Here is a 15145-nt window from a genome sequence, read left to right on the forward strand (position 1 = left end):
CCCCGGCTGTGGTGGGCCCACATTGTCGGCTTGTTGCTTCTTTCCCAAAAGAGGATCTTGTTACAAAGAGAAGCTGGAAATTTCTTTGCACACAAGCAGAGACATGGCGGCCCTGCAAAGGCCCCAGGGTAAGGATTAAAGAAAAACAAAATAGAAACCCTTCCATCTCTAATTAGGGTCTTCATTTGCCAAAGTGCCATTCCCCAGCAGGAGGATTTACATTCAGGCCGTTGCTTGGAGTTACTTGGAAAACCTCTCCCAGCAGGTTGGTTCCTCAGTTTGGGCTCCTCTGAGCCAACAGTTTCTGGTTACTTGGAGTAGAGCTGCCTGCATATTGTTTTAACTGGCCTGGCTTCTGCAGCCAGCTTAGCTGTGTGAACAATCTCCCATTCAGAACCCAAAGATAAAAGCACAGTTTAGTTGAGAAATCTTTTTTCTTTCTCTTTTTCTTTCTTTCTTTTTTTTTTTTTTTTTTTTAAACTTGGGAATTATAGGTTTTGGAGCTAGCATTATTTCTCTCATACACAAGAGTGTTTTTCCCCCTCCGTCTTGGTTCTCCGCCAGCAAAGGCTGCATCCTGGAGTCCAGCCAGCCGCCAGCCCCCACTTCCTTGCCATTCACACCGTGGGGCTGGTGGCAGCTGGCCATGGAGGCGGACAGGAGATCCCCATTTGCAAGAGGTTCACCACAGAATAGTGTAGCCAGCTTGCTGGACCCCTGCGGCCAGCCTAGGGCACCTTCTGTGCAGTTCCTATCAATTCTCTGTATCCACAACTGCACATCTTCTAACACACACATCAAGAGTCTGGCCCAAGAAGCAAGATTTCTGTTCCCTTTTGGAATTCACAGGACAAGAGTAAATCACGAACCAAGCCTGAGTAGCAAGATATGTTTCTATAACCTTCTATGTGTAAAAAATGTTACATGATGATGAATTAAGGAGCAAGCACAAAAAAGAGAAGAGACACCAAAGGCACAGGCAACAAAAGAAGAAAAAACACAGAAAGTGGGTTTCCTCAAGATTAAAAACTTTTGCTTTAATTAAAAGATACTACCAGAGTGAAAGAGGACTCACAAAATAGGCGAAAATATCTGCAAATCATATAGCAAAAATGGGATTAATATCTAGAATACACAAAGAACTCCTACAACTCAACAACAACAAAACAAACTGGATTAAAAAATGGGCAAAGGACCTGAACAGTTCTTCTCTGCAGAAGTTATACAAATAGCCAATGAGCACATGAAAATATGCTCAGCATCATCAGTCATTAGGAAAATGCAAATCAAACTTCAAGGAGAAACCACCTCATCCCCTTAAGATGGCAATTATTAAAAACAAAAGACTCAGACAACAATAAGTGCTGACAGGATGTGGAGAAACTGAAACCCTTGTATATTGCTGGTGGGAATGTAAAATGGTTCAACTCTTGTGGAAAATGGTGTGGTGATTCTTCAATGCATCAAGCATGGAATTACCATATGATCCAGCAATTCCAATTCTGGGTCTATATCCAAAAGAATTCAAGGTAGGGCCTTGAAGAGACATGTGTATACCTAAGTCCACCATCATAAAAGGTGGAAACCACTCAGATGAAAGCAGAAACAAATGTGGTATATACATACAATGGACTGTTATCCAAGCATAAAAAGGAAATTCTGATACATGCTATAGCATGGGTGAATCTTGAAGACACTGTGCTAAGTGAAAAGCATACACAAGGACAAATACATGATTCCACTTAAAAAAAATTTTTTTTAATGTTTATTTTTCACAGAGAGAAAGAGAGACAGAGTAGGAGCAGGGGAGGGGCAGAGAGAACAGGAGACACAGAATCGGAAGCAGGCTCCAGGCTCTGAGCTGTCAGCACAGAGACCGACATGGGGCCTGAACTCACAGACCGTGAGACCATGACCTGAGCTGAAGTTGGTCGCTTAACCAATTGAGTCACCCAAGTGCCCCTTTATATGATTCCACTCCACTTAGATGAGATACCCACAGTAGTCAAATTCAGAGAGACAGAAAAGAGAACAGTGGGTGCCAGGGGCTGCAGGAGGAGGAATGGGGAGTTAGTGTGTGTAAGGGGGCAGTTTCAGGTGGTGAAGATAAAAAATTCAGGAGATGGATGGTGGTGATAGTTGCACAACAACATGAATATACTTAATGCCACAGAATTGTACACTTAGAAATGGTTAAGGGGCGCCTGGGTAGCTCAGTTGGTTGGCTGTCCAACTTTGGCTCAGGTCATGATCTCATGGCCCGTGAGTTCAAGCCTGCTTCCAATTCTGTGTCTCCCTCTCTCTCTGCCCCTAACCCACTTGCATTCTGTCTCTGTCTCTCTCAAAAATAAATAAACATTAAAAAAAAACTTTTTTTTAAAGAAATGGTTAAAATGGTAACTTCGTTATCTATACTGAATCATAATTTGGCGGGGGGGGGGGGCGGGTAGGATGCAGGATGAAAAGAATTAACACACAAAGGAAAATTAGAGTCCTGTTTATGTTTCATGTTGACTAGGCAAGTTCTACCAAGTACCAACTTTAGCTCATTCCTGTAAAAATTCTCTCAGATTTCACATTTTAATTTCTCTAATACACTAGGTTTTATCCCTCTCTTTCACTTAAATGGCCATCGAACAGCAAAATCTGGCAATATCACAGAAATGTCCAAACTGGTGATCTACTTCTAGATCTCAGTACGTCCTGTTCCCTCTGCTGGGAACATGCTCCCCTCCCCTCCACTGAACGCTCCTATTCTGCACACCTCTTGAAAGACTCCCTGGAAATGCCTTCTCTGCCAAGGGGGTCTTCTGCCTGCTAAAACCATGAGGCCCGATCAAGCCACTCTTTCTGACTGGCCCTGGGATACACCATACGTTATTCCTGTTCCTGTTAGCCCTGCATTTGTGATTCCCTACCCATCCTTTCCTTACCCCAAACCCATCCGTTCTTGAAGGTTCTGTTTCATCTCTTCTTAGAAGCCTTCCCCACTAACGCCCTACTGGTCCAGAAAGAAATCTGGGAGAAAGTGATGTCTAAGCCAAGACCTGAGGGGAGTCCATCCCGGTTCTGTCCCCGTGATGGCCTTGCCGTGCCTAAAAGGGTGGAGCACTGTGGACACGCCACAGCTGCTTGCTGAACATGAAGGGACCAGGACAACCAGGGCAAAGAAGTGTTTAGGTAGCTGTACTTCTGAAATAGCAGGTAAATTTAACATCCCCTACATACTCATACCTTAAATTACAAACCCTATAGCTCAACAACTGAATACACTTTCTTGGTTAACAAAAAAGATTGACCATCTAGATAATCACAGCCACAGAACTCAATTGGACAAACAACAGAACTCAGTTGGAGAATCAATTACAAGTGGCGAGAGGCATCCGACTTCTTAATCCTTCTAGTAAAGCTGCCAACAAGAATAGCCACTGGCGTAACTGATGAAAAACCAATAGCCTTCTTCCAAAGAACCACTAAATGCAAGTCCAGGGCCATCACCAAGGCACTCTTCACCCACATGGATCTTGATGGTACCCAGTCCATCCCATGCCCCTCCCCATTTAGTTTTGTCCAGAGGACACACAGAAAGAAAGGGGTACTCATTTTTTTTAGCCTTGAAGAGCCATGTTCAAGTTAGACAGGGTTCAGGTTAGACACTGGGGAGAAAAGAAAGACCTGAAACTCAAAAGGTTCAAGTGAATCCAGATCGTAAACTCTCTTTCCTAGTTTCTTTAAGACATGCGCCTGACACCTAAAAGAGCCAAAGTAAATCATGCAACCATTAATTTCTGCATGTCAGGTCAGATAAAGAATCTGGAGGAGTTAGTTTAGAACATGGAATAAGAGAAGCCATCACTTCCAGGAAGAGCACTAGCTATCAGCAGACTCAGGATTCCACGACCAACGTGTAGCTGTGGGGCCCTAGCCAGTCTCTGAATAGTTCAGGGTCTTCAGCTCCCACTGGTAACAATACAATTTGGAGCATGGACTCTGCCCACCAAACCAGGACATGGTAGTGATGACATTTTTGAACACAGAGAAATTGTGCCATCCTCGTACGCCCTTCCTCGTCGTCTGAGCACACAAGTGGGAGAGGTACAATTTCAGATAGTTCGTAAAAAGGAAAGAAACAGAGTTTTTGCAGATGGGGAAAATGAGCAAAAGAAAAAGAGGGCATATGACCAAAATATTACAAAAGGTGAAGATTGGTAGGAAACTGAGAGTTCGAGAAACATCCAGTTTCCCAGCCATGCTCTCTGTGGTTCAGTAAGCCCAAGGCAGAACTGAACATCCTGAGCTCCAAGTAAGGGGGGCTGGCCTGGTGTCTAAAATATAAGCTCTTCAGAGAATATTCACCTTTGAATTCCTGCATCATCACGCAGCAGCACCCCAAGATCACGAAACCACTGATTCTTTCTCTCCAGTCACATGTGAGGAGCTTCATTCCTTTGCGCCGTTCAATAAACAAACAAAAACCAACTTCAAGCCCAGTGGGCCACTCCTCAGGCATCCGTGGCCCAGGAAATGGGGACACATACCCTCACCACCCAGCCCCAGGGTGAGGAAGCCAGTGCCACCTGCCCGGATTTTATTCTCTGCTGGCCCCAAAGACCTCTGTCTGGCTGGGAAAGTCCCACATGAAGTCCGGGTCCACTACCTGTCCCAAACCAAGTCTTCCTCTTTTTTCCCCCTCTCCCACCCCAAATGAGGCCACCTCTTCTCCTTTATAGGCTTTGCTCTTTTCTTTAATTTCAGAAAGGCTCCCAAACTCTTAGCAAACTATAATCTCCATATCCCATCAAAACCTGCAAAGGCACATGTGAGACTCACGGGCCATGGTGTGTGCACATCCGCGCGCTCTGCTGAGGGGTATTTCTGTGAAGTAACACAGCGACGGTCGGCAGAGGCAAGGTTTTCCTCCTGGCAAGCAAGGGTCAGAGGCCTGGCTCCGAGAAGCCGCTTATTGTGTGGCCGCCCGGGGCAGGCAGCAGCGAGGGGAAAGGTTCCCTTTGAAGCACATGGCGCTAAGAGCTTCCCAGTGACCATGGAAACAGGCGCAGTGGGTTCCCAGCCTGAGAACCAGGGAGAGCAGCCGTGATTCAAACACAAAACACACACAGGGTCTGAAAAGCAGAGACAGGAGGGGGCAGGGTGAGGGGCAGGCAGCCCGGGCTGGCAGGAACTGAGCGGCTCCCTGGTAGGAAAATCTGGCCAATGAAGCTGAGCAGGTTCACGGGGTTTCCTTTTCATTCGGGGCTTTCTTCCCGCTCCCGTCATTGCCCCTCGGGTCCTATTCAGCACCTCATCAGATCAGTAGAGCCGGGCCTTTGGCTGGCCTGCTGGCGGCAGGGCCTGAAACCGGGCGGGAGGTGATCAAAGGAGCCGCCAGTGCAGCCGCCACCCTCCTCCCTCCTCCCTGCCCGCCTGCTCGCCCTCCTAGGATGAGGCCCTGCCAAGGTGATCCAGTGGAAGCCACTGGGGGAGGGCAAGGAAGAGAGGCAGCTTTTATGTCTGCCCTTCTGTTAGAAGAGACACAAAGCACAGCTTGAACAGAGACATGCCACTAGCAGGTCAGAGCTCCCTCCTTCTGGGATGTCTCTGTTCTTAAACCAGGCAACGGGGAAGCCACCCAGACTGGCAGGCTTGGGGTGCACTTGGATGCCCAGATCCTGAGCCCAAAAGACTAGCAGCCCTGAGACATGCTGCTTCTCAGCCCTCTTTTTACAACTGCCTGTCTCCCAGGCCTAGAGATGGATGAAGTTACACTGGAGCAGGTGTCCGAGATTCTGTGCCCCATTTCTTCAGGGTTCTAATTTTAAAGGGGTGAAAAAGGGGCACCTGGGTGGCTCAGTCAGTTAAGCATCTGACTCTTGGTTTTGGTTCGGGTCATGATCTCACAGTTTGTGAGTTTGAGCCCCACATTGGGCTCAGTGGCGGCTGGTGCAGAGTCTGCTTGGGATTCTCTCTCCCTTTCTCTTTGCCCTCCCCTGCTCTCTCTCTCTCTCTCAAAATAAATAAATAAACTTAAAAATAAAACAAAATAAAATAAAATAAAGTAAAATGGGAGAAAAAGCTATCTGGGAATTTTTCAGCCAGGAAGAGGAAGCAACATCATTAGGATCTGTGGAGGAGAACATCTCCCACTTACTGACAAATATCTTTACTCTCGGGTGGGGCTGGATCGAAGTCCAAGTGTCCTATCTGGCACAGGGTCAGCTGGGACCAGAGACAGAAGCGAGCCCACTTCTCGGCCGGGCCTTGCTGCCATCGCCCCGCAAAGGCAGCCTCCAGCCCTGACCAGTGTCTCTTGAGGAAGACAGTGTTTGGACAGGCCTGTAATTTGAGAAGCCCATTAGGTGCATTCTCCCTTTCTTACCTTTGTTGGGCTGCCAAAATATTTACTTGACTTCTTAACTCTAAATCTCTGAAACACACCTGCACTGCCTAAAACAGGCAATTTTCTTATTTTCTCTTATTCAGAGAAGAGAGCCCAACCTAAGCACTGACGACGAGCACACAGAGGGATGAAGAGGGTGGGGGCCTGGTAAGAGATGCAGCTTTAAATAATACAACCTTTTTTTTTTTTTTTTAATGTTTATTTCTTTTTGAGAGGGAAAGAGAGACAGAGGTGAGCGGGGGAGGGGCAGAGAGAGGGGGAGGCACAGAATCCGAAGCAGGCTCCAGGCTCTGAGCTGTCAGCACAGAGCCCGATGCGGGGCTCAAACTCACAACTGTGAGATCGTGACCTGGGCCGAAGTCGGACGCTTAACCGACTGAGCCACCCAGGCGCCCCTTACAACTGCTTCTTAAGAGATGAGTGTCACTGCATTTGTCTTTGGCGGGGAATTGGGGAGGAGGGGAGGGTGCAGTCTGTGGGGCAGCCTGGACAGTTGAAAGCAATTCCACAGGTAATCCTTTTGCAAAACAAACTGATTCAATTTTGATCTTTAGGGAAGCGTCCCTTTCCATGCCAAGTAAAAATTCTGTGTGTTAGCCAGCTACGCTTGTTTTTGTTTTGTTTTTTTTTAATCGCAATCGTGATACAAGAGCAAACAACAGAGTGATATCAGCAGAAGGACTGAAGGCTGCATGACAGGAAACATGTCGTGCTCAAACAATGAAGAGTATTTGCAGGGCGTTCCATGAATTTCAGATGATGTAAATGACCCAGAATGACTATAAATTTTTTTGGTCTCTTCTTGGTGCTTCTGGCATCACAAAAAAGAACTTGGGTAACTAGTCTCAGTTCCAGTAAGTGTGAAGCCGCTGCACAAGCGTCTCCCCTTGCCTCGTGCGCCTATCAGCTCCCGTCCTGCCAGGCACTCTCTGAAGCACGCACTTGCCAAGGCTGAGTGGCCTGAAGTCAGACCTTCCAGACAGGCTGTGCTTTATGGGTAGAACTCAACAGAAGGTTCCCTGCACTGCCTGTTGGTGCTGTTTTTAGGAGTAGAGAATCCTGGTCAGTGACCCCCAAAGGCACCTACACCCCCTTCTGAGAACAAGAGCCTAGCCAGGAGAGGAATTATTTTCAGTCTGGTGCTCCTCAGCAGACGTTTGAGAGGAAAAATATTTTGGAAACATTTGCTAGATACTGAATATTCTAAAACGGGACTTCTGAGCTGTTATCTTTTCAAAGGCACAGCAGGGGTGGGAGTCTTACTGACAGCTGTCACTCGCCTACATCCTTTCTGTAGATTTCAAAAATGGCACCTCTCTTACTTTTGTTTTGACAGACTGTCTTGTCTTCCCTACTTAGGCCTGCCAGAATATAATCTTAAAGCCATAAGGAACTGGGTCCCTAAGGCTGGTCTGCAGGAACATCCCCATTCATGGGTACTTGCTGTGATTCCAGGAAGGGGCAGGCCAGTGTCTTCCAGAACCATCATTAGCTACAAAAAAGGAGGACGCTGGGCAGTAGCTCTGTGGTCTTTCCGTATTTTCAACCCAGCCATTCAGCTATTAAGCTGGAACTGAAGTTCTGATCGCTGACATGCCTAGCGACCCACCATCCTGCTGCTGCCATAGGGTATGTGGAGACTGCTGTGACTTAGATGTCCCAGGTAAAATCAAAGTGTCTGGGAAAGCAGGACCAGCAACAGAGAGAGACCAATGCTTCCTGGCCTTCTGCTAACTTTAAGCTTCCGGAGGGAAAGAGAGAATAAATTCTTTATGACAAATCCCAGAAGGCCCTTAAGTATATGACCATGTAAAATACCACAGTAAGGACAACTATGAAGTGAAACAATGAGCCTTCCTTCCAATGGTTTCTTAGATAGGATACTAAAAGCATAAGCAACAAAACAAAAACAAAAACAAAAACAAAAACCAAACAGATCAGCTGGGCTTTGTGAAAACTCTTGCACAGCAAAGGCCACCATCAAGAAAGCAAAAAGAAAACCCAAAGAATGGGAGAAAATATTTAGAAACCATATATCTGATAAGGGATGTGTACCTAGGATATATAGTGAACTCTCACAACTCAATAATAGATAAATTACCCATTTTTAAACAATGGGCAAAGGATCTGGATAGACGCTTCTCCAAAGAAGATAAACAAACTTTCAATAAGCACGTGAAAAGACGCTCAACATCATTCACCATCAGGGAAATGCGAATCAAGACCGCGATGAGATACTACTTCACACCCACTAGGACGACTGTAATCAAAAAGACAGATAATAACAAGTCCTGGCTAGGCTGTGGAGAAATCACACACTGCTGGTAATAATGCAGAATGTGTGGCCACTTTGGGAAACGGTCTATGGCAGTTCCTCAAAAAGTTAAACATAGAGTTACCACATGACCCAGCAATTCCACTCTGAGTTATCTACCCGAAAGAAATGAAGACCTAAGTCTACATAAACTCTGGTACACAAATGGTCACAAAAGTATTATTCTTAATGACCAACGAGTTAGAACAATCTAAATGTCTGTTCACCAATAAAGGCACCAAAGACCACATATTGTGTGATTCCGCTGATGGGAAACGTCCAGAAGGAAAGGGAGATGACTGCAAAAGGATAAGGGGTTTCTTTAGGGGATGATGAAAACATTGATAAGGGACTTGGATCTGTAGTATATAAAGAACATGAAAATACAAAAGTTGATAGTAATGGTTGCACAATTCTATGAATATACCAAAAACAACTGTACACTTAAAAAAACGGTTAAGCCTTCATGTGAGAACAATCTCATCAGTCGTTTCTGTTCTGTTTCTGTACAAAATCCATCTAAATGCATATTTCCAGAACGGAAATGGGTAGGGAAGTTTGGTGGTGACACAATCTTGGGCAATTTGAAGTTGAAATAGGTTTTGTAGTTGGTATTAACCATAGTACACATTTGCCAATAAAAAACAATGTGCAGGGGCGCCTGGGTGGCTCAGTGGGTTAGGCATTCGGCTCTGGATTTTGGCTCAGGTCATGATCTCAAGGTCATGAGATCGAGCCCCAGTTGGTTCTGCATTGGGTGTGGAGCCTGCTTTGGAGTCTCTCTCTCTCTCTTTCTCTCTCTCCTCTCCCCCTTTCCCTCCCTCCCTCCCTACTTGTGTGCATGCTTTCTCCCCCCCAAAAACAAACAAACAAACAAACAAACAAACAAACAAACAAACAGCGTGGTACTGGCCCAAAATGGGATAAAGAATTTATTTGACAGTAGATAATGCAGGATATGACCCTACTATAGAATTCAGGAGAACAGAGTATATTACTCTTTTCAAGGAGGAAGATAAATAAAATGAAGGAAATGACTTAAAAGGTGTTGTTAGAACTTTGAGAGAGAGAGGGAGAGAGAGAGAGGGAGAGAGAGACAGACTCTACTTAGCCACTCCCTGATATTACACATCAAAATAAATTTTGAGTCATTTAAAGATGTGATACATTAAAAGGAAAACAGCAATCACAGAAAAAATAGAAAAGGCAAAAATGACTCTAAGTTTGCAACAGAGGGAACAGAATAATTAAGTTTAGAAGCAAGAGAAGAAATCAAGAAGGAATCACAATCATGTAAAATTTTAAACTCTTGCATGCCAAGAAAGCTAAATAAATAGAGATAAGTAAATTAAAGGGCCAGTTCAAAAATACTCCAGATGACAAGCAATGAATGCATCACTATAAAAAAAAAAAAAACTACATTAAGATCCATTCTTATAAAAGAGCAAGGGACTGGAATTGAAAACTCACAAGGGAGGAAAGTTAATTAGCAGATGGAAAAATGCTTAGAGTTTAATATTTGCCAATAATCAAGGACATGCAAACAAAAACAATGAAGTACTATGTTTACTGTTTGAATTACTAAAAAAAGATGCGTTCATGATAAAACTTGCATTGTTTATGTGAAAAATGATTCATTTTTTTTTTTTTTTTGGCAGGGTAAACTGAGGAACTTTCCTGGAAAGCAATTTGTAACTGTTTGCATCAAGAGTCATAAAAAATGTTCATATCCTTTGATCTGTAATCTCCACTTGGAATATTACCATAAGGGAATAATTCAAAAAGAAGGAAAAAAAAGAAGCCCATCCTACATAAAGATAGGTTTCAGTTTGGTTTATTTATAAGGATTAAAAATAAAACAGAAGTGATTTAATTCTTGAACCCTAGGGTAAATGGTCAACTAAATCATGATATAGGCTATTGTCACAGGAAGCAGCCATTAAAATTACAGGTTATGAAAATAATAGCAAATTGGTAAAATCATTAGTATATGTTATTAAGTTTGAAAAGGCAGAATAGATGTGTATACTTTCACAATAATTACATTAGAAATCTGGCTCAGAGGAGACTGGAAGGGAAAAAATTAAAACTGGCAAGTAACCTGTATTAAAGGAGACAATCAAAGATGTTTTTTTTCCCCTTCTATTTTCAAATTCCCCACAATTAATTGTTTCACGCAACAAACATCTACTGAGTGCCTACTATAATGTGCTAGGCACTGTTCTTGGCACTGGGAATATAAGAATGGTAGTAAAAATTATTATATGGTTTACACTTTAAAAAAAAAAAAAAAGACAAAAGGACCAGAAAATTCTGTTATAGTTACAAAATTCTGTTATAGTTACAAAAACAGTTACAAAAAAATTTTTATAGTTAAAAAAATTAATGCTATAATTTTGGGTATACTTTTAAAATTAGGGGTTATAAAAACTAAGATTCTATCAGTTGAAACTCTGAGAAAAGGAAAAACATTAAGAAAATAACTCACTTTTAAAAACCAACCTACTGTGTTTACAAAGAGCTGAAAAAGAAAGCTTCTAGTTAAGGATTTTAAAATTGGGTTTCTAAAAATCAAGCCAAGGTAACAGAAGTTCCTTGCATGCTTCACATTCTTTTCTCTGAGGTTCATTTAAAAGTTGATACATTTGTGAAAATCCATCAGCATTACGTTAATGTGTAATAGTGAAAGTCAAGTGCCTTTATACATCCCGAGAAATAGCCCAGGTTCTTCAGATTAACTAGAATTTTATTTTACCCAGAGGTGCTTAGGACAACTGGAATGTGTTGAAACTCATTATTTTTATAACTAACAAAAATGATGCAGAATTTAAAGTATTTCAGTATCCCAAAGGAATTGTTTAGACTGTCTCAAACTTAGAACACAAAAAGCATTAGTCAGAACACACAACCCCATGTCGGATTTGGAAAACAAGATCACCAAAACAGAAATGGTACCTTTCATCAAATAAAATATGGTGCTTTTGGGAAAGAAAACAAACACAAAAGACACACTAAGGAAAAGAAATTGCATTTGTCTGCAGACGAAACCGGTCTTGTGATCAAGATTAGCAGCCGGGATCTTGCCAACATCCCCATTCCTCTGTACCCAGTGGGGGATCTCTGCCCAGGTTGGGGTGTGGTACTCTCCTGCACAGGTGCAACTGAAGCGCACTAAAATGTGCAATGGCCTGGGTGGCTCAGTCGGTTAAGCGTCTGATTCTCGATTTGGGCTCAGGTCAAGATCTCAGAGTTTGTGGGTTCAAGCCCCGCATCAGGCTCTGTGCTGACAGAAAGGAGCCTACTTGGGATCTTCTGTCTCCCTCTCTCTCTGTCCCTCCCCTGCTCGTGCTCTCTCTTTCTCTCATAAAATAAATAAACTTTAACAATAAAATAAAACGTGCAATGGTCAAACTTGGTGGGTAGCCTTGCCAGGGGCTTGGTAGACAGTAAATCAATTACATGCAGCCACTATCAAGATAACCCCCAAAATGCGAAATGCCCGTGGACATGGCCAGAAACACATGCAAGCGACTGACAGCCCACTGCTGCTTATTTGGGTTAATCACACACATGGCCAGGCATGGGCAAGGCCCCTCAGAGGAAAGAGAGCAGATGGGATTTGGGGGCTTACCCCCAGGTGTGAGAGATTCAGGTCACCAGACTTGGGACTGGTATTATACATATTATAATGACTTACTATGTTAGGTTCTAACTTTTTATACCTCAAAATGGCCTCTCAAAAGAAGACAAGGACATTAGTTATTTTTGATGGGCTTTTCCACTGGCCTGCAACACCATCCCTAGTTTCCTGGGGCAGCCTCATTTGTGACCCTTGTTCAGCTGAGAGCCTGGTTCAACTCGGGGGGACAATGGCCAGCAGGAGTGTCCATGAGCCAGGCTTCCCCCAGTCTGGGGAGATGGCTGGCAGCCTGTGCTTCTTGGGCTGGGAGACAAATTATTTGTTCTATTCACCCACTATATCTTCAAAACTCCCTTAAGCCTCTCAGTGGATTTCAAATAATGGTTTTGGTTAGCCTTTTATAGCTGAAAATGTCTCAGATCAACTTCTAAAAAAAAAAAAAAAAAAGGTATTGTGCTTAATATAGCATTTTAACTAAGAAGTTCCTGGAAGATTTAGGTAAAGAAGAAAAGCATCAAATTAAAAGTTTGTGACTTTCACATCAGACATGTGACCTTAGAAGAAAAGTGGTATTCCCTGAGTCTTTCCTTTTTCCATTCATATCATGCCAATCTTTTCCTCCTGATCTGATTTCTTTTACTAAGTTCCTTTCCTGCTTTCCTTTTTAACCAAATATGGGAGGTATTTACCCAAGCATTCCCTAAAATAAATCTGAAGAGCCTTCCAAACTTCCTCTCCAACAACAAACCCACCTCAGCTCACCTTAGAAAAAGCGCTTTCATCCGCTTGGTAGGGCAAGTTTAGAGAAGGAAGGAAACTGATATTTGTGGAGAATGAACACATTCCAAAAACTCGGCATACATTATATTTTTTAATCATCACAACTATCTTGCCAGAGGGGGCATATGGAGAAATGGAGGCAAAGACAGATTAACTGGCCCAAAGCTAGTTCCAGCTACTACCGGAGTGGAAGAATTACCATTTGCACCTAGTGCGTAGGGCTTCAAGATCTGGGCTCTCTCTATTCTTCCCTCGGAAACACGAACATGCTGGAACACTGCACCCGCACCTCACCAGGACCCACCACAAAAAGGCTACCGTGAACCTGTCATTATACTGGAGGGCAGTGGGGCAGGGAAGGGAATGAGGGAGGAGGAAGTGGAATTTAAGGTCTTCTTAGGGAGATAAAACTTGCCCATTATGATAGCACAGGGTGTCTCATCTGGGACACTAGTGACACGTGAGGCCAGATGATTCTTTGTCAGGTGGGGGGGGGTGCCGACCTGTGCACTGCAGGCTGCTGAGCAGCATCCTTGGCTTCTACCCACTGTGTGTCAGTAGCACCCCAACCCCTACCCCCAATCCCTTGTGGGTGCTTTTGTCAGAAGACCAAAAATGTCCCAGGGCTTTGCCAAATGTCCCCAGGGCTGGGAGGGAGGCCACACCTCCAGTTGAGAACCACTGTGGTAAGAGGACTCAGAAGACATGCCCTGAGAAGGTCTGACTCAGGTAAGTGTCCTGAAGCACAGGGTGCTCCCAGGGATATGCCCACAACGCGCCGTCGCCATAGTGCCCCATGCGCTTCCCTGACACCAATGCCTGTGATGGGGACCTGCTGCCTCTGACACCCCGCTGACCCTGCCGCCTTCTCCCCTTTCCCGCAGCAAGTCAGACCCAGGATTTCAGTGCCACCATTCCACTGGAGACGGAAATCTCATACTCAAGAGTGCTAAGCTGGGCTTGGCCTAAGGGCCAGGGCACTCAGGCACCCACCTGAGGACATGCACATCTGTGACCAAACACCCAAATGAGAAGAGCATGCTGAAGGACAAGCCCCCTCACCCGCCAGCCTACAGGCTCTTCAATAGCTCTGTAGTCAGACCCAACTTCCCACACGGTTTTGCCTTAAGCAAAGGCCTATCTAGTTAAGCCCTGTCACTGAAGGCTAAGGCTGAAAGTTCTATTCCAATGCAAGCCTCAAAGATATTGAGATCTTTTTTACTTGATGACTTTCCATTGGAATTCGTTTTTCAGTTACTTTTTATTAAATATGGGAAACAGCAACCCATTAGTGTTACTCAAATTACTTAGGGTCTAGAACCAACACTCTTGACTCCAAGACTGCAGAAGAGAATCATCTCCTGACAACACATTCACCTCTAGTTCCTGCACTGTTCTCTAGTTTCTGCTCATCTCGGCTAACTTTCTAATAGGGTGTTCGTTTCCCTCAGCCAAGCTCTAGGAGATTATCTTAGAGTGGGGACCTCATGCTAGCTCAGTGCACTCAAGTCTCGGGTCTCCTTTCGCATTCTCGAAAATGAATCCCAAAGAACTTGTGTTTCTGTGGGTGACATCTATTGATATTGACCATATTAGGAATTAAAACTGAGAAACATTTTTTTTTTTAATGTTTTTACTTATTTTTGAGAGAGCACCAGTGCGGGGAGGGGAGACAAAGGCAGATACAGGCTCTGAGGCAGGCTCCATGCTGACAGCAGGGAGCTGGATGCGGGGCTCAAACTACGAACCAACCGGGAGATCATGACCTGAGCCCAAGTCAGACGCTTAATCGACTGAACCACCCAGGTGCCCTTATTTATTTATTTATTTTTAAGTAAACTCCATACCCAACGTGGGATTCAAACTCAGCACCCTGAGATCAAGAGTTGCATGCTCTACAGACTGCCAGCCAGACACTCTAAAACTGAGAAACCCTTAAAACACAGAAGATATGAGCACATATCCCATTAGCTGACAGAACAATGAAGTCATCACACAAAATGATGCCTCTGGA

At 44.2% G+C, this 15145-nt stretch overlaps 1 protein-coding gene across 2 annotated transcripts in view; it reads right to left on the reverse strand.

Moving 5' to 3' along the window:
• ZNRF3 (zinc and ring finger 3) overlaps positions 1–15145 on the reverse strand; it is a 155649-nt gene that overhangs the window by 39484 nt on the left and 101020 nt on the right. The window lies entirely within an intron of this gene.

The sequence above is a fragment of the Acinonyx jubatus genome, chromosome D3 (assembly GCF_027475565.1).
Source record: "Acinonyx jubatus isolate Ajub_Pintada_27869175 chromosome D3, VMU_Ajub_asm_v1.0, whole genome shotgun sequence".
In the NCBI taxonomy this organism is placed as follows: Eukaryota; Metazoa; Chordata; class Mammalia; order Carnivora; family Felidae; genus Acinonyx; species Acinonyx jubatus.